Consider the following 27,923-nt stretch of genomic DNA (forward strand, 5'->3'; position numbering starts at 1 on the left):
TACAATGACCTTATTTAATTGGGATTTGATAGTCTGTGGAGGTAATTATAAAGGGCTGTTTGTCTGTTGTTTTAGGGAAGGCTGAGATCTGTCAAGTTTCTTGTGTGCTTCTCACTAGTTCAGAGACATTAGGAGCAGTAGATCAACAGTGAACGTTGACCTCAAATATCTGTCTGTAATGAAACTAGAAGGTTCTGAAGTATTGGTAAAAGAACTTGCATAGTACTCTGCATCCTCGTTCCTTTTTTCTCTTGCAGAACATCTTTTAAAACTTGCTGAATCATACATGAATCGTTGACCTGATGTTTGCTTCTGGTGAATTTCTTTGCAGCCCCTCACAGAGAAGAAAGATGCTGTTTTTCTTATGGTTCTGTTGGCGATTTTAAGCTGTTTTGTTAACTTGTTATACACAGCCACTGAATTAGGCCTCTACACAAAATCCTGGTTCCCGAAGATATGTCAGCAATCTACGGGTGCACGATTAACCTTTTATTGCTGTTTGATGTTTTGTTGATTTGTCTATCTCAACTGGAAGGCTGTGATCCAGTCACTGATGCAAGTGTTCTTGATATTTTAGCATTGTCAAAAGTAGTGCTGGGCGGTATGACCAAAAATGTATATCACGGTATTTTTCAAAATTATACCGGTTTCACGGTATATGACGGTATTTATTTTTTTCATGCATGATCGGGTGTTAACCACATTTTCTACTGATTGAGGGAGGAAAAACTGCAGTAGATTGACTTAGAATGCCCTATTTTACTGTCATGATGAGCGAATATTGTAGAAAAATTCCACACTAAATAGTGACTAAACACGACCCATTAATACATGTTAACCAGGAGTCATTCTCATTTATAATCGCGACATCGTCTGATAAAATCAACATGCATCTAACGTTATACTAAAGAGCGGCTATGCGGTGGTTTTGGCTATATTACTTTTTTGTCTCATGCAACGCACTGCCTGCGTCTGAGTAAAATAAAATAAAAAAGTGCATAATATTAACAGACGAACTATGCTCATATTTATAATTCCAAACAGTCGCGGTACGGCCAAATGAATGCAGTGCTTCTCTGCCGCTCGCTGCACAGAACAGACGCAGAGAGACGCGACGCTGCGCTGGGAGTCAGATCTCGCGCTCGGGGCAGCACTGGCGACATCTTCCAACTAAACCATAGCTAAGGTTTATCCAAAACATTCGCTAGGTTTGTCAGTTTGTATATTCTATGGAAAAAAAGCCGCTAAAAGGGTCTGAAAGTTGCTAAATATAGTGCTAAAGTCTAGCTCGTGTGTGTGAGACGCGGGAGCTGATGGCGGCGCGCGGTGGATATTGTGGATGAGTTCTTCTGTGTCATCATCACGTTCTACTAGTTCTACAGCTTCAGAACACGCTTAGTAACACATACAGCTGTGTTCTTGCCACAATACAATAGTGAAAAGAGACCCCTCTCAAACAGTGTGTTGCGTTCCGAACGTTATTTAAATAACACCGGTATTGCGGTATTTTAAAAATTCATATCATAAGAAAAATAAACACCGGTATCCGGTATGAACCGGTATACTGCCCAGCACTAGTCAAAAGGGATGGGGATGTCACAATTCTCAATATAACATTGAACTGTTCTTTACGACATCCACGGTTTATTACGCGCTTGTGAATTAGCGTTTTTTTCGGTTTTGCATTTAAATAATGTCTGTGTATTTTATTTCTCTCAGAATTGGCTGTGTGTGCCCGTGAGTCTACGTGCTGAGATGAGGAAATGCCTCCCTGCTTATAACGTGCATATGAAAAAACAACACACACCGAGCATCTTCCCTTGTAATGACTTGCAGCGTGTTTTCCTGGAACGTCAGAATTACTTCTGTGTTGCTTATGTGGATTTTCTTCGCGAGGGTGTCCTCTGGCTACCAGTATATTATATTTGTTTATAGCGCTCTAAAATGGCCAATCCAATGTATAAATTGGCATGTATTGAACCGTGGGCTTGCTGTATTGTTGCATCGCTAGTCAAAATCATTAACTTTAAAGAAACGAACATGAACAGACTGAATAAATTAAAAAAGAAAATACATCCCAGAGTAGGTTAAATGCAGGTTCCCTGTGCAATGATGATAAACATGGGTTTGTGTCGTGAATTTATTAACTGCGTTGCACCTTAAACTATTGAAATGTATTAGCATATACATTTCAAAATTTTGTACAATAAACAATTGGTTTTCCGATATAAAACCTGGGTGCCATAAATCACTCCTAGCACCTTTAATATAGAGCATACAGAATACTTTTAGCTTCACCATCATAAATAATGCATGTTGATACTTACTGCTAGGTAACAAAGTAAAACATTTTGAGTGAACCTCTCAGACTTTTAGGAACTAAAAAAAGTACTGCAAATTTGCGAATACGACTTTTGTCTCAGATGCAAAGGCTTGTGCTTTTGTTGTTTGGGGCGAAATATCTGAGCAGAGGCCATCAACCCTGCTTGGGCACTGTTTCAATCCCAACAGACCACTGTAGGGCCGAGATCAGGGATGAAGAGATTTAATTGGGCTTGACCACAGGATGTGGAGAAACTCATGAGTGTCTCAGCGATACTCTCCAAACTGTCTGTGTAGATTGTGGGTAAGAATTTAATTTAGCATGGGTGTATGTCTACTTCATCTTATTGTTTGTCATTGTATGGTTCCTTTCCTTTGTTTCTGAGAAGATAGATGGATGGTTTGGAAAGAATTCAAAGATCAGCTTTTCTCTGGACCAGTTGGTGTATATAACCAGAATCTGCAGCATTCAGATCAGTAGATGAGTTTAGCTGAATGAATGTGAGTATTAGTTGTACATTAGACATCAGGGTTAGTGTCTAGACCTCAGACAGTAGGGTTTGCAGTGTCTATTCCCACAGTTCTCTTTTCCAATCAGGACCATGTTGGACAATGAGCACCAGTGTGTGTCCAGTGATCTGGGGAGGGTTCTCAAAAAGCTTCTCGTCTGACCGTTCTACCTTTCCTCAGAGCACTGAAAGAAACCCCTGTTCTCCTGTAGAGAGGGAGAGAGACAGAGCGATTCGGAGGAGACTGTCTGACTTTGAAAGGTGCTTCGTCAGGAAATGACTGTCTTAAGATTGAGACCGAGACAGAGGGCAACAGCAAAAACATCTCTGTTCCGAAACCAAGTGAAATGGCCTGCTGCTCAAAGTGTTCTTCTGTTTTTAACCATAAAGTTAGTTCAGTTTGTCCACAAAGTGGTAACGTTGGTTGTTATCTCAGTCAAAAAAAGAATGAAAAGAAATGGACAGACAAACTATTTATGACCACAACAACGTGTCCAACTTGACAAGTCTATGTGAGGCTTGTAAAAACACAAAAATCGATTGGTCAGTCATAGTGAATGAATCTTTTAGACCAGCTTTGTGATCTAAATCAAACAATTGAAAACGTTAACTCCAACTTTCCAACTTTATTTATAAAGCACCTAATAAAACAACTTAAGTTGACCACAGTGCTGTAAAATAAGATCAATAGAAGAGAATAATAACATAACTAACCATGAGAAAAAAACATCACTATACAACATACAAGACAAACCCAAAAGGGTAACTACAGCGACAATACCTCAGCACTCATTCCTGATCAAAGGCTAGTGAAAAAAAAAGTTTTTAACTGCTTCTTAAATACATTGAGATGATAATTGTCGCAAAGACACTGGCAAACTGTTCCAAAGCCATGGAGCAGCTACCGCAAATGCGCGGTCACCTCTGAACATTAATTTTGATCGAGGAACACGAAGGAGATTTTGTCCATTAGATTGTAATGATCTATTTGACTCTTGAACATGACTAAGATCAGTAGTGTATGGAGGGGCTATACCATGCAGGGATTTAAAAACAAAAATTTAATATATAAGGTACTGGTAACCAATGCAACGATCTCAAAACAGGGGTAATGTGGTCATACTTCCGAGTACCTGTCAGTAGTCTTGCGGCTGAATTTTGAACCATTTGTAATCTGTATAGAAGTTTATTTGAGTACTGTAATAAAGTGAGTTGCAATAATCTAATCGAGAGAAAATAAAAACATGAATAAGCTTCTCCAAATCTATACGTGCTAAGAGAGGCTTGATCTTACTAATCATTCTTAATTGATAGAAGCTAGCTTTGACAACTTATTTGAGAGTTTAATTTTAAAGCACTGTCACAGATCACACCCAATTTTTTTTTACTTGATGTTTCCTAAATGGGCTTAATGTTCCCAAGTTAACTCCAGCCGTATCGCTAATTTCAGAGGGACCAAATACAATGATCTCTGTTTTTGAATCCTTAAGACTCAAAAAGTTAACAGACATCCAAGCCTTCACCCCATCTACACAGGCCCCTGATGGAACCTACACACAGCCTACACAATTAGCACTTCACATAAGAGACTTGGCTAATTTTGGCTAAACAAAACAAGACGGTCTGTCTCAGCGTGTTATTGTTAACAGCCCAGACAGTTGAAGGATCTGCAGTTTCTCTTTGCAACAACTGGGATGTCCAACAGTTTTGAGTTTATCAGTGGCAGTTAGTAAGATGGGCTGTTTCTCACCTCCAGTTCATCCTGAAGAACTGAAAAGACTTTGTTCTAGTCTGACCTGGTCTCAACTGTTTTTCAAATTCTAAAAAAAATAAACTTTTCTGTGTTTGGGGTATTTTGTCTTTCAGAAACTTGCTATTTTCAACTATTTGCATCAAAGTTTAGCAAAAAAATAAAAATTTTACTCAAGCAGTCTAACTTAAACTGTTGGGTTACTAACTTTCTTCAAAATATCTTTTTTTTTTTTTTTTTTTTGTGTTCTGCAGAATGAACTCGTTCAAGTTTGTAAAGAACTAGAGTGAATAAATGAGTTTTCATTTTTTGGTGAACCATCCCTTCAAGTCACATTTCGCCTAATAATCTTCCCCTGCAGTGTGCTGTTATGTGCTGTGACTGAATTGTGTCAGTGGGTTGAACTTGAGTCAAATCAGTACAATTTGTGAATGAATCTTTTAGACCAGCTTTGTGATCTAAATCAAAAAATTAATTGAAAATGTTAGACTCTAAAGAACAATAATGAGCTGGACATCTCTGATCTCGCAGGAATCAAGAGATGTTTTCAAGATTTACAGTGAATAATTTTAAATTTGGGGTCAGTTTGGGGTCTCTTACAAAACTCACATGATTACAAATGATCTAGATCACAAGTCAAATGGATCACTTTTATGATTCTTTAATGGTGCTATTGAGTCTTTTTCTGAAGTTAGAGATGGTTGCAAATGCAAACTCTAATTGTACAGTTTTTAAAGAAAATCTCTGCCCTCCACCTGAGGAACAAAAACTACAATGACATGAGTATGAGTAATGAGACAATTTTCATTTCTGGGTGAGCATCAATGTTCCTAAAGCTTGATACAGGGTCACTTTACATCAGCTGTTGGGAGCAGACAGTGCAATTTCCCAGCAATCAGCCTGGGAGTTGCTCAAGCTTTCTTCCATTTTTACCTTTCTTATTTATCTGAACAAATTTCCGTGAGCACTCTCATCTTTCCCTCTTTTTGTGTTCTTATTGCTTCGTTCAGCCCAGCTCACTCTCAAGATTCTTTAAACTCAGAAGACACTGTCTTGGATTTCAGCCACTGAAATTGCTCTCCCCCACATCGGTGGAAATGCAATATAGCATCTCCCCCTCCTCCCCTTTCACTCCCCCCGTCTCCACTTAGAGTTTTGGGGGAATTGATGACTAGCTGTTGATGGATTTAAGGACAATGCAGGCTTTCCATTTTTGCGACTGGCTTTGAGCTGTACACTGGGACTACCTCTTTGTGCATGCTGCCAGTCATGGACACATACAAACAATGTTTCATGGGCTGTAGTCTTAACTTTTTTTATTTTATTTTATCATGGCTATAAATTTGTAGAGCTTTAAAGTGGATTTATTGCAGTTCTCAAAACATGCTTGTGTTGAATTGGCAACACTACTCTTGTCTTACTCGTTTATTCAAAAATAGGCCTACACATTGACTTCAGTATACCTATGAGCATGGTTTTCAATTTCTGAATTTTTTTTGTCGGCATTAAGAAATGTTCTGATTTAAAAAAATAAATAAATAAAAATCTTGAAAGGAAACCTGAAGTATTTTGCAAAATACTGCTTCCCTGCATGTCACATGAAACAAGAATCTCATAAAACAGGAAATATCATAGAAAGAGCTAGCCCCCTAATATTCGACTAATTGTTAGTTGACCAGAAGAGGCTTGGTCGACCAAAATTTTCTTAGTCGCTTAGTCGCAGAAAAAATAAAATAAATCCACAGGCGAAGTAACGCAGTCCGTGACGGACAGATTGCTCTTTGTGGTACAGTACATCGGGCAGGATTTCCAAACTCTCGCCTATCATTCATCGACCTCAAATATGGCTTATCATGTGAAATAAGTATTAGCAACTTTACATGACTGCTCAATCTAATGTTAACCTAGAGAAATGTGCGCTATTGAAATGTCGGAATGTGGAAGCTAAAGAGTAGCGCTCACTGCAGGACAGATGGAGGCACCGGTGCGTTCACTTGCTCTTAAAATACTCCTGCATTTTTGTTCATACAGATAAGAATAATACTACTTTTGAATCTGTAAAGACTTTTATTTGTGTGCACTCACAATAACAAAACATTGTGCTTTTGTAAAATAATGAAAGCAAACAGGGATGCGCTTTCTGCCGTCTCGGTCTCTATGAACTTGAGCACGAAACTCCGTATATATCTTTGCCTTACAGGCATTAAAAATATAGCCTATCTATAGAGAGTGAAATGTATACAGGCGCGTTCACTACTGCGGAGATGAGTCGGTGTCGCCGACTTCATCTCTTAAACCAAAAACAAAGATAGCACTAGTTTATCAAATTATTAAAATCTTAATGCACTTTCCTTACTGTTTTTCCCTGACACATTCATAATCATTACTTCTACCAGTGCGCTGTGGCAAGCTTTATGTGTGTGCTCGAGCGCTTATTAGGCTATGTAGGCAATTGAAGGCTCATTATAATTAATTAAAAGGTTTATTAATAAATGTGCGATTAGTCGACTAATGCTTAAAATGAACGACTACTTAGTCAAGGGCAGCCCTAGAAAGAACCAATGTCAATATTTCTCACGGAATATAAAAATCTCGCATTTTAGAGGCTAAAATGTCGACTCCATGTCATTAACCCATGTGTTTGAAACATGGTATGTGTAGGTGTCGAAGTGTATCATATGTTATTAAGTGCAGGCGTTTGCTACTGTGCACCTGGTTCCTGTTTGCTCACAGTCTGCGCAGGGAAAACAGACGGCAGAGTCTGTTTATTCATTTTCTCAGATCTAATGAAGACAAATGCCTTTTTGAGACTGCTGGCCCATCTGGATGGCGATCATCTCAGAGGAGGGAGATGATAAGATTAGATGGAGAATAAGAGACATGCTCTTTCTCTGCTCCCCATCTTCCCGAATTCAACCTTTTCGTCTCATTTCTGACTGTTAGGTTTGCTTTACCTCTCTGATGTTCTTCCCTCAAAGGCCTGACAGAATGAATAAAAATTTCTCCGAGATGTGTTGGGCACTTACAATAACAGTACAGTGGTAAAAAGATCTAAACCTCTCCCAGCCGTACAGCCATATGTTTACCAGACTTTTTTCCCTCAATGGGCTCTTTCTAGTCTGTCGTCTGGCTCGGGCTTGAAATAAGAGATGGTCCAGTGGAAATTGTCCATGTTATCTGCTCAGTCTATTACTTAATGTACTTCTGTGGTCTGTTAACTCTGATCTTGAAGTAGATATTGCTTTGATAAACTCAACCGACCTTTTCTAGTTAGAGGCAGTTAATGAAATGTGATTTGGTTAGATGTTGATGTCCTTTGAGGTCAGAGATTGGTTCTTGAATATACTGTTTCAGATGTTGTCATGGGTTTTTCCCGTTAGAGATTTTTTTTCTTCCTCAAAGGACATTTTCGCAGTGTTGGATGGCTTGAATGGTGTCCCTTTTTGAGTTTTTAGGGAAAGCTTTGCCTTTGAAATAACCCAACTCATCTTGACTCTGCTCAGGGTTTATGTAGGGTTTATCCTGCAAGCTGACGAGAAACAACATTATTTTGGTTGTGTCGTCAAACTAATAGACTGTTTTTGCCAAATCTCATCCTCTTCTGTCAGAGGTCTGTCACACTCGCAGATTAAGAGTCAGGGTTCCCACTGAAAATGTTAAGGAATTTTAACATTTGTGATTTCAAGGCATGTAAAAGTTTTTTTTTTTTGTGTTTTGTGGTGGTGTGTTGTCTCAATCCCCAAAATTTCTTAATTCCAAAAATTGGTACTTGACACACAAATGGAAATCTTCTCTAAAAATATTTAGTAGAAAATCCAAAGAATAAGAACTGTTCAATCTCACAGTCTGTAGTGTAATTTATATTCTATGTAAAGTATTTTAAGACAATGTTTGTAATTATTTAATTCAGACAACATGCATCAAGAGGTCATTTTGTAAGATGTCTAATCAGGCACTAAACCGAGGACCTGTCAAGTTCTTTTAGCCAATGAAATCACTGTGGGTACCTGGGTGGAATCAATGGACAGAGCGGTTGTTCATGGCATTGGCATTGTGCACAAACTCCTGCTGATTCTCCTACTATGTGAACGAGTGAAAATCAGATAATGAAACCCTGGCCTTATTCTGTTCATTTATTAATAATTGCGGCATGGAGTGAGTTATCTGGTCAACAAACCTCATGAGGAAAGACTGATGTTTCTATTGTTGATATACAGAGTGATGCTGTGGATTACATAAAATTATGTACATTGAATTATGATGGATTATATTGTTAGAGTTTCACCTCAAGGGAGAAGTTGTATCATCTTTGGAATTCCTCCCTCCCTCTTTTGTTTCTCTCACTTTGTTCCACATTTTTTCTCTGTAACTGGAGTAGACGCTCACTGGCCCAGCCCGTCGCTATCTGAACCTGAACGCACTGTAACCTGAGCCTAGCCGTGGCTCTCTGCGGTGGGCCTCACGGTGGAGCTGTGCCATGGGCCACATTGCATGACTTTATATCATTACACAGACTATCAAGTTTAGTCTGCTCCTAATAAAAGTACGTCTACTGTGCTGATTTCAGATCAGGTACCCCACCCAACAGTCTTATGAGAAAAACATGTCCCGGATGCCTTGAACCACAGCACCAACACCTCTGTGAAGAGCAGCAGGACAGGCGGAGGAAACGAGAGCGCATTCCTGCTATGATTTATGAATGCTTTTCTCTTCTCGCTCCTCCTGATTCACTTCCAGGTGCAGCCGTGCCAACACTCGCCCTGTGCATCTGATCTGAGAACAAGTGACACCTTGTCAGACAGATGGTATTGTGTGATTTTAAAATTATTGTAAAGGAATTTGCTTTTCTTTTTAGTTTCATGTCTCACACTATGATAGTTGGCCTTTCCTTGTGTAATTAAAAAGCGCTAGTGTTTGTAAGTGCAGTTTATCTTCGTCTACCCTTTGCCTTAGTTTTAAAATAAATTTTTGATTTCTTGTTTCAGAAAGAGATGTATTTTTTCTGTGTGCCTCTACAGTTAAATGGTTTGCTTTACTTTTTTTTTTGTTATTTCTGTAGAAGACATGCTTTTGGTGTGTGTGTGGTCTCCAGATGTTGCTTCTAAGTCTTGGCCCACTGTCTCAAAGCCCACTGTTGAAATTCAGCATACCTGTAACTGTTTATGATTCTTTTGATAGTTATACAGTTGCTAACCATTAGCCCAGACCCATTTTTGATTAATATGAAATTCCTACCAAACTAAATAGTTTAAAGTTAACTTGTTGAGTTGGTCTAAAATTAACACTTTATAAACAAAGTAAAGTTGGCTGGTAATTTTTTAAAATAAGTAATATATGTATAATGTTTTGGTAATATACTGTTTAACTGAATCAACACACACTGTCTGTAAAGAAAACATGTCACATAGGTGTGGGCAGTATGCTGGTACACATTTAGAATTATTGTCTTCATAAACTCGTGTTGCAGTTTTACACTGTCTCAAAAGTTTATCCTTGTCATTTTATTGCACTTAAATGGTCAAACACACAGTTATGTTCGTCTTTGCATCAAAATGCATGTCTTCGTGAATAGAATTTAAACAGCAAAAATATTTATATCATTATCGTGACTGAAAATGACTTCTATAGTGATGTGGTTTTGGTCATATTGCCCATATCTGCTTTCACTTATAACTTATTTTTTTATTGCTTTAATTCTGGGAGACAAGAAATTAGGAATTTTTCTCATTATGCCATCAACTAACATGTATTAATTTAGTTTCACCTGAATATGGTGCTGCAAGTGTTTCCATCCACCTATTTTTATGTGCATTTTGGAATATCGCATAAAAAATGCTGGATGGAAACGGCAAGATGCACAAATTCTAAAAATGCGCATTAAAAACTTACGAGCACAATTGAGTAGCATAATTTATTTATTTTTTATTTTTTTTATCCGATAAGAAAAAATGCGCGGAAACACATTTACCGAATAAATTCCACCATGCACAACCAAAAACTCATGTGACTTTGCATGATGGGATGGGTTTTGGTCGTTCTGAAATGCCAGAGCGAAGTCTGTCATCAAAATATTTCTGTATAATTGTCTCACAGGACTGCATTCTCAATCAGCAGGCATCCACCTCTGAAAGCAATGGCAGCATTTAGCATTTATTGTGTTTCGTCTAGAGGTCGACCGATTAGTGGATTTTACCGATACCGATAGCTAGGTTGGACCACACTGGTCGATACAGATTAATCAACCGATAGTTTTCAAAATGGATACTGAAAGAAAGCTAGTGCTTTACGATTTAAAAAAAAAAAAAAAAAGAAGCAGTAACAGAATAAAAATATTAATATTATTTACTATTGATCATTAGTTATTTCATAGCTTGCTAATGTTAAAAGAATAAACTTTAAAATGTAAAAATGTAGCCTATTAGTAGCTAATAGTGAATGTTCAAATGAACACTCTAACAAGGAACAATACTTCTACAGTTTTCATTAATGCTACGAATGGACTTAAGTGTTACAATTTAATTTCAACAGTCATGCTTAAAGATGGCCATCTTTAAATATCTACACAAGGCCATAGCATTAAAATTACACACACATGGATATTGTATGTGTACTCACACTCTTTATTTGCTTCTATTTTTTTTAACACTTGATAATTAGCTAAACAAAAAAAAAAAAAAATTAGTCACACACCGGGCAAAAGCGCAGAGCTGCGTCTAGGAGAACTCAGAGGTATCTCATACACACACACCAGACGCTTTGCTTTCAAATCAAGTGGCGGTCTAAAACAATTTATTTAATCACCAAACGGACATAAGTTTGCTTCAAATTTCTTCAATGAACAATGTGGCATAAATGAGTTCTGCGTTTAAAAAAAACAGTGCAAGCGGAAAGAGCGCGATCTATTACAGCTCTCTATATGAAGCATACAGACTTTATTAGAGCCATAGAAAGACAAACGTTTTGCTGAAGAATGCACAATACATAATTTATAGCCTAGGGTGAAGTCATTATGTACATTCACAATGATTTGGCACAAATATAATGTAATTTAATAGAAAACTATGTGAATGGAGCTCTGTTCCGCAGCAGGCTTTTCTGTCGGCTGTATTTAAATGCGAGTCTGGAGTTTCCCCCTCTGTGCAGCGCGCAGTGTCACGTGTCAAAATAAACAACACGTGCTGTCAGTGATTTACGCCTCTAGAGGCCACTCTCGTATTGTATAATGCCAGCGGACCCTTCTCAGCCACTCCAGCAACTGTTGCAAACCAGAAAACTATCGGCATGGATTTTTGCCGATAACCGATAGTTGCGGCAATCAACTATCGGTGCCGATTAATTGGCCGAACCGATGAATCGGTCGACCTCTAGTTTCCTCTGCTTGTTATAATTTATCATATATGAAAAATATTATATTCAGTGGCTTCTCCTACTTTACTTAGTGATGTTTAGTGGCAGATTATCAGGAAGTGAAGATTTTGTTCTCTTTGACTCGTTAGATGGAAATGGTGCTTTATTCGCAAATGTTTTATGTGATATTCCAGTTTTGTGCAAAAGTTAAATTTGCTTCTTTGGATGAAACATAGCTACAGTGAATTGTGTATGATTTACAAATATGTAAGTAAAACTGTGAAATTATGGTATAGTTAATTTCAGTATATTGGTAATATTATGAATCTGTATTTAATAATAAATAACCAGTTTTCTTTTATCGTGATTTATGATAAGGTATGTACCCTGGTTAATTAGCATGAGGGTATATCACTAGCCCCAAGAACAACATGTACAAGTAACAAGTACAATTTTTTTTTCTTTTTTTTTTTTACGTTAAACACCTCTTCACCTCTTTCGTCACTATCTGACTTCATCCCAAAAATAAATAAATCAATAATTTTCTCTTTTCTTAAATCTTTCCCTGTCTAAATTGTACTTATTTGAACAATGCTTGAAACTTGGTATTACAAGCACTTCCTGTGTCTATTACCTCTTTAAGTTGCTTTGGATAAGTGTCTTCTAAATTAATAAATGTAAATGTAACACATTAATCCTAGAAATTAACGTAAATTTTCTTAGCTCTAACACACAAATATAATTTTATTTTGCCCTCTTAATAAACTTTAATAAAGTCTATTTTAAAACTATTTTGCAACTAAAGCTTGCTGAACCCTCCACATTGGCTTATCAGGTCAAATTCTCAACTATCCGAGCCAAGATTTGACGCCCTGTTTAATACTTTCTGCATCCATGCATGCCCTGAGTATCCACTTGATATAGGAGCACAAAGATTCCCCAACCCTTTACAGGGGACTGTGAGAACTTGTCCGATGAAGAAACCCAAGGCTACAGATTTCACACCCTTACAGGAACTCTGTTATGACAACCCTTTTCCCTTCTCTCTGCTGTGCTCACACTACCTGCTAAGGGTTTGTTTGAGTGAAAGAGGAATGTGAACTAAACTGAGTTGGATATACAGAGTGTGAAACTGATATTGAGGCAGTTCTGGAAACCTCTATGCAAGAACAGACATAAAGGTTTCCATGAACTTGACCATTTGTGAACCAGTTTTCTTATAAACTCTTGCATATTTCTTTAGCCTTCACAACCAACATTTACACTTGAACATGTTGAGTCTTGAAGTTGATTCCATATATTGAAGAAATCACTTCATCAAACTGGCTTACACGCATACTTTGAGACCTGGCTCCTGCCATCACATCTGGGTTACTTTAGGTTTTTGGTAGAGAGAGGTGTAAACTCTTCTTTGGAGAGAAGTATGGTATCAAATGTACTTGACCCAGACACCAAGTGCAGCTTTCTCATTGAGAAACCTAGCTGGAGTGGCAAAGTTGTGATTGTTTGTGTAGCGCTTAATGCTGCTCTTGCACATCTGAATTACTTTGGCTGGGCATATTCCTAGAAGATCTGTACATTTCAGGGAAATTCATTCTCAAGTTACTTTTGGGAGACCTGCTCCTTAAATGTTGGAAAACGCTTACAAAAGAGGGCTGGTCATGCTCTGCCCTTCATGCATTTCCCTGGGTGAAAATAGGGATGCACCGATAATATATTTTTGGTCCATAACCAATAATTGGCTGATAATTTAATTGTTTTAGTATTTAGTAAATTTGCTGTTTTACCTAAAGTTGTCTTGAACAATCAATGATTGTTAAATTTATCTTTTTGCATAGCTCAGAATACTTGAAATTAGGGCTGCACGATATTGGAAAAAACTCATGTTGCGATATTTTGTTTTTTTGCGATTTTTATATATTGCGATTTATGAAAAAACTAAACAAAAAAACTTGAATAACTTTGGAAAAAAATTGATGATTGGGGTGATTTTGTAGATGAGTAAATCAACATAGAAAATAAACTAATTACAAGCATAGATAAATATAATAGAACAAAGATACAAATGAAATAAACAGTGCATTACTTTTTTCAGTTAAGTCTGAACGGGTACGGAAATTGAATAATCAAATATAAAATAACACTGCATAGTCTTCACTGTATAAATTAAATCTAATAAATCTGTGTTAAAGCTACAAAAGTGATTTTTCTCTGTTTTGTCGTTTGATTAACATTCATGGCACAGAAAGCCTCATTAAACTGCTGTGAACCAATATACTGTTACACATCCATTTTCTTTCTCACCTAAGCCATAAGCAACTTACAAGGATACTTGCAGAGACATGCATTTTGACACAATTTCACACAAATAGATGCGGAAGTGAACGGAATTCACATGTTCACATGCATCTGCGTGACTCTCACCGTGTCTACACCGGACGCGAGTGGCTCAACGCGACAAAATATTGAACCCATTATAATCAGTGATGCTGTCTACAGATGTGGCACGACATGACAAATCCCCGACAGTAAAAGGCTGCCTCGTTCTATTTATGACGTGCTGACACAAAGTTCAAATGATTTGCAGCGGTCGCTTTTTCGCGCGACTCGCGTCCAGTGTAGCTGTTGCGGCGTGACACGACTGCTGTCGTGTCTGGTGTAGACACGGTATCTGTGTGTGAGCAAAAAACGATCTGTATAAATTAGGGCTGGGTTTTGACACAAATTTCACGATTCGATTCTCATTCACAAGCTTTCGATTTGATCCAATATCGATTATTTTGGATATACATCAGTACATGCCAAATTTCCTCAAGGAAAACTAATGCTGTAAAATATACATGAGTCAGTTGGTACTACCTACTATAATATTGAAGGTTAAAATTGACTGATTTGTAGGCTTTACTACTACTAAAATTACACCGTAATTTTACGGTTTTTACAATAATAAAGTTAGTTACATAATATTTCTACTTCAGTTCGTTCTTTTAAATATAAACATTTAAATGGTGGTGGTCATAAAACCTTGATGGCTATATTCAAACATAAATTAAACGTTGAAGAACAGTAAAAAATTATAATGAATATGTTATATGGTGCATATTAGGCAAAATGCCCCTCTCTACAGTTTATTTTTCTATTTGACTAATGAGTTTATGGTCATGTTTTTTCTTGGGTAAATGTGACGTTACATGACAATGTTTACAAGAGATTCATATAGGCTATTCATTATATGACGTCTTTGTGTGGCTGAAACACAGATTGAGCGATTACATGAGACAGGCTACAGATTGTAAAGTTGTACTCTTTCTTTTAACTTGCCTTCGGATGTTTAGTCATGTTTATTTTGTGCTGAAACTGGTATTAATGTGGAGGAGGTGATCAGTTCACATGCGCTACGCACTGCCGCGTCTGTGGAACTGAGGCGCTACAGCGATCTGTCACTCCACATTAAACAGAGCCAAAATGGCATTTATTGTTTGAATACTGCAATACAATGGACAGCATTTGAAATCGGAGACTTTGTTTCATATCAAAAGTACCAAAGCACAATGCTTATCGCGATATATTGGATGGGACTTGCCCTTTAATGCTATGTCCATTAACTGAAAACAGACTAGACTAATCGATTCTTGGGATTTAAGAATCTATATCGTTCCGTAAAAATGAGAATCGATTAATATCGAGATATCAATATTTTTTTTACCCAGCCCTAGAATAAATATAATGATCATTTTACTCAACATCGCACATCCTGCGACGTGACTATCACGGATGTGCACATCGCGATATCGATGCTGAAACGATATATCGTACAGCCGTACTTGAAATGGGAGTTGATGTTGTTACTGTTTTGGTGTTGGAGGTGCAATTTTATTTTTGTCCGTGTTTACATAGTATATTTACTTCAAGTGATGATGGGACTTCTGCTGAGCTCAGTTCCTTTTACTTGACACTTTTTAAGGTTGTTATTTAGGTCACAAAAGGATTTCTGTATCTCAAACATTTTAGCACATGTGCTGATACACAACCAGGTGTAACATCAGACTTGATGTTGATGTTCAAAAATGCTTTGTCTCAGTGGGAAATGACTTTCCGGTGTAACTGCTCAACTTGTTGACTGTGGCCACCTTGTTATTAGTCCGTTTATTTATTTTATTTTTTTTAGATGTTTTTTGATTTATTTATTTACCTTTTTTGGATTTAAGACTTTATTTCATTTAATATTTTGTTTGCCATTTATAACGTTTTTCTTTGATTTAATTTAAACTAATTTTTTTATTTTTTTTATTTTATGGCGTAAACAGTTGCAAGTTGCTGTACACTAGCAGTGCAATCTTTGTATAGAATGTGATTTTAATCATTTCTGAGCTCATGTCTTAATTAAAAATTGGTGGGAAAGACCAATTACAGTTCCAGTGCAGTTAGATACATTGATTTGTTCATCATTTTCATCTTATGATCCATGAGATTGAAAATACAGAACACAATCTTTGCATTTGTATTCAGCTAGGGAAATGTTGTTCAACTGGAGATTAGTCTAAGAGCTGTCCTTCTATATTCAAGGTGAGATGTTGGCATCCTAAATGAGCCTTTTGTAACCCCATTTGATCCTCAAGATGATGTTGATCTGGGGTTGTCAGGAGACCAAGTTGTTCCATATCACAGATACCTCTTGTACCAGGATTTCAGAGTTCTTGCTGAGGTTCCTCAACAGACAATCTCTCAATGGTGTGGATGGCATAGGTCCTCAGTTTACAGCAACACTATCATGGTGTTAGTAGTTGTGTGTAAGAGTGTATTACATAGCTGCTTTCAAGGAACATGACCCTCCTTTGCCCTTTGTCTCTGAGTGGGCATGCGAGCATAACATTACATCACTGGCCCAAGATTAGACGGGTGCAGAGTCACCACTGGGGGAGGATTCTGTTTGCTTTTTGATTTTGTGTTGGCAAAAGCCTCTCTGCATGAAAGTGACAGCGTTTCAGCCAAATCTAAATTTGTCACAGCAGGTGTCAGTTGTCAGGGTTTTGAAGGCTAGCAGGCTTTTTTTTTTTTTTTTGACATTTATTGCACTCTTGGCCTTACTCAAAGATTTCGCTGTGTATAGCCTGATATGGAATTGAGTGTGTTTTATTTGGTATCGTATTTGCAGCGAAACTAGCAATATGTAAGAAAATGGATCAATTTTGATTTTCATTTAGACTTTATTTGTCCTTAAATTTAGAGTCATCAGTGCTGCTTTTCCTGTCGCTTAAATGTTGGTCAGCATTGCTTTCTCTCCTGTGGAATAATGTAAGCATGTTTGCTCTTGTACTTCCAGCTCGTGTTCTTAATCATAGGAATCGGTGCTAGATCTCCAGCCTTATTTTGGCTATCATGTTCAGGAGTTTGAATAGAGTTTGACTGTATTTATTTAATCTGTATGCAGAGGCCCAGAACTATTGTCAATTTGTCACACGTACTGTTGGAAAACGTTGTACATGAACACTACTTCTCTGATATGGAAAGCCTAAATCTTTTTACTGAATGGGATTTGAAGATTTAACAGGGGATTCAATTGTTTATTACACTGTAAATTTGGCATTTATCTAATAATTTTTTAACGTTTTTAGTTACTATTTTGAATCACCATAAGTATTTTTTTCCTCCCTCAAATATAGCGCAGTTTTTGGCTCCATTTCACACACCTTTGTATGTTTCTTAGAGTTTAGTGTTTTATGAACACTAGCAATTCAACTGAATTAGAACCATGCAGAAATAAGAGATTTGCTTGTGAAACACAAATTCCACTCAAAAATATCGAACTTGTCAGGCTTGGGAACTCATGTGGTGCATATAGAGTCGACTCCAAGTACAGAGGAAAACCCATGGCAGCTGTACTGCACTCATACTAAAAGCAGACTGTTATCCAAGGGTTGTTCTTTTGTCTTTTGTCTTATCTAATATTCATCACTCTTGCCTAATGCTGTTTCAACCCCCCTGTTGTTGATTTTGTAAAAAGTTCTTGAAAAAAATCCTGGGAAATTGTTGTAACTTCAGTTTGAGGCACTTCTTTGTTTTTTTTGTTTTTTTTGTTTTTTTTCTTCCCCTAGGTGCATGTAAATGGTCACATGCCATCTAGTCTGGCAGTGCTAGAGGTGTTTTTTTTTTTTTTTTTTGGTCCTCTGCTGTCTTTGTCATGTATTAAGCCAGCAGGAAGTTGCCTGTCCTCATGTTACCTCTGGGATCAGAGTGAAAGAAGTTGGAATTCGGGCATGAAAACATTTCTTGTGGTATAAGTTACAATGAATGGTGTGTGTGTATGAGCTGGTTTCCTCTTGGTGGCCCCTGTTTTCTATGGTCACGCCTACTGTGCATCATGGAGTGCATTTCAGGTCATACATAACTTCTGTGCATGTAATCTGGATGTATGTTTTGACTCTTGTGCAGCCATTGTCCAGAGGTCAAAAGGTTTTTTGAATGAGTTTTTTTTTTTTTTTTTTTTAAATAAATGCCTGAACTGAGATCTGTGATTAACACAAGCATTTGCCCATTTCATTCAATGACATAAAATACATACCCCCCCCCCCCCTTTCTTTTAAACTCGTCTTGAAAAAGGCAGTTGCTCTGAGGCTGTGAAAGTGTCATGTGACCATGGTATAGTTTGCTTAGCCATATTTATCTTTTTAATTCTCGCAATTGTATTTAGGCTTCAAAATTCACACAAAGAGTTGTTCATTTGTGAAGATCATCAGTGTAAGATAATAATTCAGTTCAATAATTCAAAAGCCAATGCTGAAATCCTATGTTGCTACCAGGGTGATGCTAACTTAGAGGTTGCCCTACAGAAGTGCTGTATATTACGTTAACCATCAGTCTCATGAGCGATAGTGTTGACATTGTTTGGTAAGATGAAGAAATTATGGAGTGCAGTTTTTCACTATATAATTTGTCTCCGATTATTTGGATATGAAAAAGTGGTTCATGGAAAATGCTATCAGAAATTGTCAGTATTCTTTCTTTCATGGGTTCGCTAACCATTCAACTTTTTCCACATGACATGCATAAGGCTCTGCTGTAATTTATGCAAACACTTCCTCGCAGAATGTTAAAGTTGCGATTTTAATGGATGCAGTGACAAATCTTTTCTTCAATGTTGTGATGAGTGAGTGAAAAAGTTCATCAAGAAAAAAGCATGCAGGGCATTGACTTGATTCTGTCCATCAGTTGTTGACTTGGATGTAGGCAGATGTAAATGCGAGCTTGTAGTAAATCGTTAAGAAGGATTGGGGTTTAAGCAGACTAAATGATTGGAGATGTCCGGTATACATCACCAGATTATGAGGTAAAAATAAGGTAAAAAAAAAAAGGATGAATGAATCCTTCACAATAAGATTAATAACGTGTTTAGAAAATAGGTGATGTTTCCATTTCATGATGACTTCAATGGTAGTAATCAAAATATGTACTAGAAATGAGGTGTCACATTATTCTGCAGCATTTCGAATGAAATGAAGAAGTTTGGTCTGTTAATCCTTCATGACAACAAGAGGAAATTAGCTGATCTTTAATGCCCTTTTTTCTCTTTATTCACAGAAGTCAGAGGTGGAGAACCACATTTGAAGACTCTGAGCTGCCAGACGTGTGAAGTGTGAATCGTAAGTAACTACTTCTTAAGTAACTTAAGTATCTTCTGTTACTGAAGAAGAACCTGGATTCAGAACTTCACTACCATTCGAAAGTACAGTAAAACCATAATATTAGAAATCTTGCAATTTAAAATCCCTGTTTTCGATGTAGTTTATGCCTGTGATGGCAAAACTGAATTTTCAGCAGCCATTACTCCAGTCTACAGCGTCAAAAATTCTTTAGAAATTATTGTAGTGTGTTGATTTGGTTCTTAACAAACATTTCTTATTATCAGTTTTGAAAGCAGTTATGCTACTAAATATTTTTGTGGAAACTGTGGTGCATATTTTTTCTGTATTGTTTGATAAATAGAAGACTAGAATATATTTAAAGTAATTATCTGTATATGTCTTTACTGTCACCTTAGATTTATTTAATGCATCCTTGCTGAATAAAAGTAATTTTTTTTCCACTTATCTCTGTTTATGGTGTACCAGACATGCTGTTGTTGCAGTTTTTGATCCTACTTTGGTTTTGTTTGAGATTATGGGTAGTTTTGACTTGAATCTTTTCAATCAGTTTTCCAAGATTTGTTTAGATTCATTTGCTGATTGACATCTGATTTGAATTTTGATTTATTTGTTTTAATTTTCTCTTTCCTTGTCCTGAAAATAAATCTCCATGTTGGTTCTGAATCTACAATTAATTTTGTGCTTTGAGATACTGTGCATTGAAGCTTTAGATGTGGTACCTTCACGGTTGCTACAAATGCTTTTGAGACGAGCAGTCCATTCAGAACACTTACCACCATTTGTTGTCTTCTCCTGGATGGGATGGCTATACCATTCACAGGATGAAAGACAGGAGGAAGAAAATAAAGGTGGAGAGACCCACCCAGCCACCCATTGTCCTTGGTGTTGAAGCAAGGAAGTGAACTTTCACACTTCCCCTCAATGTTGGTCACAAGACCCACCGTGTGCAGCCCTGATACACTAAAGAGGGATTTTTGTGAGACAAACAGCTTCAGATTCAAGGGTCGTTGTTTGTTTTTGTGTCTCTGCATTTGCTTGGGGGAGTTTTGTGCTTGGCCATTCGAGCAACTGGTTAATAATGTATGTCTCGTCACGCTTTTGTGAATTAAAGGTAAACCGATATGGTGCAGAGGGGGCCAGCTCTTTCATTGATGAATTTTTAAAGAGCTGCACTGCTAGAGGCCACTGGGCTGTTTATAATACCGTGCTTTAAAAAGATGCGTTGAGCTGAGAGAGGGTCCGCTGTAAATTGTAAGAGAAATGACAGGGGTAGAAAGAGGCTGACGGCCCCTAATATGAAATGTTATATATCAGTGATGAATTATACATAAGCTCTGAATGCAGTATGAGCTGCACAGGATGATTTGATAAGCGCGTTTTAAAAAGAAAAAAAAAGAAAAATATAAATCTGCAGGCAGCACAAATGGACAAAAGAGTGTGAGTCTCTGAGGGTTTCCGGCACATAGTATGGTTTAATCCAGTGCGTAAAGGTAACAGCTTACTGTTTATGGTTTATCAGTGCACATCATTTTAAATATATAAAAAAATAGTCAGTATAATAACCTTTTCCAACTACTGGAAAAAAAATAAAATAACCTAGTTAAAAACATAAACTAAAATTCTTAAAGCAACACACATCTGCATAGCCCCCACCACACTAACATTATTTCACTCTTCATATTGTTTCATTCAGAAATGCATCACATTATGAAGGTGAAGTGCATTTGTTAATATGGTTTTGTCAACTTAACCATATACTAATTGGTAGTGTATGAGAGAGAAACTGCTTAACTGTGTTAATTATCTGTTTACTTAGAAATATGTGTTTGTGCATACATTTGCTGATACATACATACATTGTATATTGTTATATATTATTTATAAAGGACCATGAATATTTTAGGAAGTTATCACATACCCAGCATGCTGATGGTAAATATCTGTTTGTAAAAGTCTTAGTTGTTCTCTGACCATTTCGAGGAAATTCTATGAAGTCTTCTGTTCTTCTGGTAAAATGTGCATGATATATTTGTTCAATTAGGAACTAAAACTGGAACTAAGTGCCAAATGCAGAGTAATTTGCTGGTGACTGTGAAGTTATGTGGTGTACATTGAATTCTGATCAAAGACCTATAGGCTAATCAGTCTTTAAAGGAAAACACATCACAACACAATTTTACATTAAAAATAGGTGTATTAAGGAGTGTGTGTTTTTTTTTCATGTGGAAACATTGGTATCCACATCAAAACCCATCCAAATTGCAAGGAATCAGTTACACTACACTATTTTTGGCAGATTTTTCCCAAATTTATAGTCCAAAAAAAAAGTTCATGCTAGTTGTGGAAGTCAGAGCCAATTTTATATATATATATATAATTTTATATATAAATAAATATTATTTAGGACTGAAACTATGCGAATTGGCAACAAGACGCACTATTTTGTGTATTTGTTGTGATTGGAAAGACTTTAAAGTCTGGTAGTGTTTGTGATCCTCAGTAGTTTAGTGTATGATGCATGGCCAAAATAGCCCTCTTTGACTATTTATAAAATCACGAAGCGTACGACACCTACCTGTTCAGATTTTAAAAGTCGTGTAGTTTATTCCAGCCTCCAGTGACCTGAATCTCCATCACACAAGTGTGACGGTCAAACCCTGAACCTCTACAGTGTTTCCCTTTCATTTTGTCTGTTCTTATATTCATTCATCTTTAATAATTCAAGCATTCCCTTTGTGGTTCACAGGAGAGGCCACTGATGGCAGCCATTTAGTCTGCACGACTCCATCGTGCTGCAGTCCAACTGTCCGTTTTTAATCATCACTACCTGAACTTTAAAGGCCCGGGACACAGCGAGCGTCTGTCGGGCTAGTTTTTTGGTGTATTCCACACTTCGGCTGTTGTCGGGCTCACATAGGTGGCAATTTGCCCACTTCAACATGTTGAATCCGCATTGGTGAGAACTCTGATTGAATGTTCAGTTTCGCGAACTAGAATTAAAGCAAAAGTGATGAAAACGAGCAAGTAAATGAAGACTTGACTTCCAGAGACTTGGTCTTACCCAAGCATTCCAATATGCAAATATTTTCATAACATGATCTGCTTAAAATAAAGTTATCAACATAACTAATATTCAAAATGGTAAACAAGCGCTGCTTTGTTTACGTTTTGTTTATCTGTATATCTCGTATATCCTTGTTTTGGTTTCTCCTTTTGAATGACGAATATTGATAGCTGCTGATATAGACAGTTAATTCCTCTCATGCAGCCATAGAACGCACATGTTAGTTTGTAGTCAGCTGTAGTCGGAGCGGTGTGTTCAACTTTTGTTGCCACTAACTCTTTGAAGTCGGCTTGGTGTGTCCGTTCCTTAACCACTACACCACACCGCCTCACTTGCAAGTCCAGCTTTGACCCATTTGTGGGTCAGTGCCGGATGAGCCTGTTTCTGTTCTGTTGTCGTCCCAGTCATTCTGACTTCAGCTTGTCTACATCCTTTGTTCTCAGTTTGGCTTACAGCAGTCAAGTCTTCGGGGGTTTTCGAACAAGTTCATCATCTCTCAGGCTCTTTACAGTAAATGTGATGTAAGATCCATGTAATTTGACTTTAACTGAAATGTAAACACCAAACACTTGGCTATTCATCTTCATATATTTTATTGAGAGGAGTGAATACTTGAACAGATTATTTTTAGTGTAAAATTCTTCATTTTGATTCTTAATTTTATGGCCATGCTATTATCTTGCTGATGGAGCCGTTGAAGGTGTGTCAGTGCTTATTAATGTTTTCAATTGGCAAAGTTTGATTTGAACAAATAAATATATATTTTTTTACAGAATTACAATTACTTTTAACAGAATTAATGTGTTAATGTGCTTTTGTAAAAATTAAAAGATTCACATTTCTGGTTTTAAATGCTAAAAAAAAAAAAAAAGTAGTGACAGTAAAGACATTTATAATGTTACAAAAGATCCATATTTCATATAAATGCTGTAAACTTTCTATTCATCAAAGAATCCTGAAATAAGTATCATGGTTTCCACAAAAAATACTAAGCAGCACAGCTGTTTTCAACCAAGTGTTTCTTGAGCACCAAATTATATAGTGATCATGTGACACTGAAGACTGCAGTAGCGGCTGCTGAAAATGCGGCGCTATAAAAACATTTTCTTCTGTGGTAATCAGCATTATGCCACAAATGCTACAATGATTATCACTCTGGAATATTTTTTTAAGGCACCATAGGTATGTTCTGAGACAGCAGCATTTTTGTTGGGTATTTTTAGAGCCAGAAATACACAACAATGCTTTCTAGCTCACTAGGTTTTTCTCTCTCCAGTCCATTGAAAAATGGCCAGTTTTACTCTGGTCAGTATTCTCATTCATGTTTCGGAAACGCTGCTTGAAAACAGGAAATGCACTTAGCGAACAGCAGTTAGCCCACCCTGCCCGGCTGTTGTGGTGACAGGAAGCTATGATTTGGATCTGGTGTGCCTGTGCAGGGCATTGTTACCCTGGTTACACAGTGCTTGGTTCACAGCCCCACTAGAGGGCAGTATGTACAGATATATTCAGGTGCATGTTCCCAACCAGGATGAGTGCTGCACAGGTAATATTTAGGCAGTACTGCATTAAAGTTCCTTATATATTTATTATCTCTGTACTCATACTGCTTATTTCTGTCACCACTGTTATGCAATTTATCTCACTCTGCATAACATACAGACTCTATTAAAACGGAGTTGATAATTTCATGTGTACTCCTGTTTTGGAGTTTTACAAACCTTTTTATTTATTTTTTATATAACCTCTTTGATCTTTTAATATGCATATAGTTAAGGTTTTTTATGTCCATCTATGTTTGCACCTTTAGTGTTTGTTCAGTGTTTTATGCTCAGTAAGGCTGCGTTTATTTGATCAAAATACAATAAGGTTTAATATTGTGAAATATTAAATGTATATTTTAATGTATTTCATTCTGTGATGCCAAAGCTTTTCTGCAGCCATTACTCCAATCTTCACATGTCTTTCAGAAATCATTCAAATAATGATGATTCAGTGCTCAAATAATAATAATAATTATTTATAATTATAATTTTTTTCCAATTTATTTATTATTTAAATAAGCTTACACAAGGAATTTGACCTGACGACAGGAGCTTCCAGTGCAGAAGAAAGCACAAGACAGTGCAGACATACTTCAGACATCGATACTACAGACATATTTCAGGGCAGCTTTACAGAAAATCATAATGTTAATGTTGATTATAATATAAAATCCGCATTCCTACAGATTCCTACAGGCGATAATACAGTTTACTTTTTGCAATCATGTAAACAAGTCTCAAATTGTAAATGTAATGCGTCTTTGCTGAATACAAGTATTAATTTTAAGACATTTAATTTGTTTCAAGAGAAAATGACAACTTGAAATTCAATGTATTTTTGTTCATAATTGCGTTTTCTGATAATACCCTGACTGTCTCGTTTCACTTATATTCATTCTTAACTACGACAAAGTTTAAAAGTGTATTATTGTACTTTTACAATTAAACAATATAATATAAAGAGGAGTAATTAAATATGGGAAAACAGTTCCAAGCAGGATCCACGGTTAAAGGCAATATCATTTTTATTTTTAAACCATTTTTGCTTTCCTATCGCTGTTGTCCTAACTTCTTTACCTTCCTCCTAATATTCTGAAACGTTGTTGCTGTCTGCGATGCTCTGAAATCGATCTTCGACCTTCTAATGAGTGTAAACCCGTTTAACTTTAATCCTCATTAACTGGCAGTGTGCAGTCGTAGATGAGAGAGCAGCAGACACGTTAATGAAATGCCTATTTGTAACAAACTTAATGAGGAGAGGCGAATATCGAACGTTGTGTTCGAAGGTATCACTACTTTTTAATGGAAGGGATGCAATTAGTATTGCAATCAGTATTATTCTCCAGGCCTGGACATGGATTGGAAAAGCTGGCTCAACTTTGAAAGAACCTTTTAAACTTGGGTGAAACTTTATGAAGCGCAGAATCATTCATGTTTTGCATGTAAATGAGTTTGTATGAGTGATCCCCACTTCTAAAAGTGCATGATTTTGCTGTGTGAGGAGCGTCAGGTCATGAATCTTCATACAGGCATGAGATTGTGTCTCAGTTTGTGCAGGTGTTCAATGACTCACATTGGCTGCGGCATATTGGCACAGTCAGTCTAATAAATGGCAGGTAATGATCCCCCCCTCTGCTCTTGGCTCTCTCTTGCTGTTGAGCCGCCTCAAACCACTCGTTTTGATGTTGGCATTAGCAGGTGTGATTTTCATGCCAGCCAGAATACCAGCTGACTGTTAGACTGAAGCCACCCATTCATGCAATTTTGGCACAGGCAATTAATCAAGGGGAATCATATTACAGAAGGTTAGAGGCTCTTTTTGTTAATAGAGGAATGCGTCAGTGGATTTCTTTGTGGTTATGATATTCTTTTCAGAACAAATCTTAAAGAATTTGCCAAACTTCATAATTTTTAAATCTTCTAGTCTGTAGGTTGATCAAACAACTACTTGACTTGTCAGTTTTAAAAGATTAGTCATGCTTTATTTGAGCATTCTTGTTTTCAAAAACAGCTGGGTAAAGAGGAGCTAACATAACAGATTTTTTTTTTTTTTTTTTTGTGCTGTCAAATGATTAATCATGATTAATTGCATCCATAAGTTTTCGTTTACGTGTGTGTGTACTGTGTATATTAATGTGTATATATAAATACACACACATACAGTAGGGTAAACGTACCTATTAAGCACACTTCCATTTTTGAGATCAGATTATAAAAAATAATTTATTATCCTACTTGATGTCTTAACCACTTGATGTATTTGTTACTATATAGCTCCTATAATTTCAAGTCAATCAGATCATTGCACACTGAGATATGGGTCTCCATGTGTTCACACTGTCTGGCGGCCATTTTGAATGCTGTCTAAAAAATCGGAGCAAAAATCATGTAGTGTATTCTAGCCATAAGAGGATATAGATAAGTTGACATCCATTTTAAAAAGAGGTTTCATAATGAGGCTAGTTTCTGTGTTCATCCCCATGAATTAAATGTTTTATTTGATTTTTGAATGTTACTTAGCTGAACGTGGACTAGTCTAGATGTTGCAATGTGCTTGGATGACACTTCATTATGAATATATAAGTGATCGACTTGAATGCCTTGTTGTTTGATTTTTAGTGGTGGTGTTGTTTTTTTTTTTTATCGACTTTGTACCTTCAAAAAATATATATTTTTACAATTATTCTTTAAAACATTTCCTTAAAATAAACAAGAATGTACCTATTAAGCACAGCCGTGATGTAGAAAGGGGATCTTATTATAATATTACCGCCCCTTAATCTGCAAGTTTCCACCCGTGGCGAAAGTTTGAGCAAAACATGCTAATTGTTCTGTCTTTGGCTGCACAGACCAGCACAGAACACTATTTAGAGTCCCAGCCTCAGAGGAGACAATAGAGCAGTAGATTTATTGAGTTATATTACGCTGCTGCCACACAGATCTAATATAAACATGCAATTTCTTTCCCAGCTGTTTACCTTCACAGACATAAAGGACTGTTTTTGTAACTCGTGTGTTTTTAACAAACTTGTGTGAATTTGACAGTTTAAGCGCAATAAGACATGAAAGGCTGTCACATGTGACAGCTGCTTTCTGTGTGCATGCTTGTGGATATGTGCGCTCAGAAAACGGAGTATCAGAAGTTTAAACTAATATAGTTAAAAACATGTTTTCTGCGTGATAGACATGATAATCAAAACAAATGATAATGTTTGATGATATAATACATTATCTGTGGGGTGTTTTGAGCTGGAACTTCACAGATACATTCTGGGGACACCAGAACAGACACTTATATTACATATTGTAAAAGAGGCATAATAGGTCTCCTTTAAGAATAAAAAATTCATTGCTCTCTGAAAATGTGTATCATTGATGGAGAATGGTCTTAAAGTGACATTAATATTGTTTATTGCAGTTATTCCTGGGACAGTTTATTGTCCAAAAAATTGTGACAATGTCTGGTTTTCACCATTTACTGTGCATACTAGCACCACTGACTTAGTTAACCTCAATAGGCATAATAGAGGCAGGACTCTTGCTCAACTAGTCATTTAACAGCCAACTAGTCAATGATCATGGCTTATACCTATTTTAGACAAACCCTGCAGCATACCAATGACTCGATTTGTCCATGCACAGCCTTTTCCTCTGTTGTGTTCAATTCACATCGATATTCAGGATTTATTAAAAACCCCTCCAGGTTATTTGGAAATCAAGGGGTGTCTGTCTTAAATTGACCTT

The 27,923-nt window shown here is 36.8% G+C and overlaps 1 protein-coding gene across 2 annotated transcripts in view; it reads left to right on the plus strand.

Moving 5' to 3' along the window:
* The window catches only part of fbxw7 (F-box and WD repeat domain containing 7), a 158,047-nt gene that overhangs the window by 17,116 nt on the left and 113,008 nt on the right, over positions 1–27,923 (plus strand). For both annotated transcript variants that reach the window (XM_058796750.1, XM_058796842.1), the window contains one exon: positions 19,507–19,568. The gene's annotated coding sequence lies outside the window, so the exon portion shown is untranslated. The remainder of the gene's footprint in view (positions 1–19,506; positions 19,569–27,923) is intronic.

The sequence above is a fragment of the Onychostoma macrolepis genome, chromosome 01 (assembly GCF_012432095.1).
Source record: "Onychostoma macrolepis isolate SWU-2019 chromosome 01, ASM1243209v1, whole genome shotgun sequence".
Lineage (NCBI taxonomy): Eukaryota > Metazoa > Chordata > Actinopteri > Cypriniformes > Cyprinidae > Onychostoma > Onychostoma macrolepis.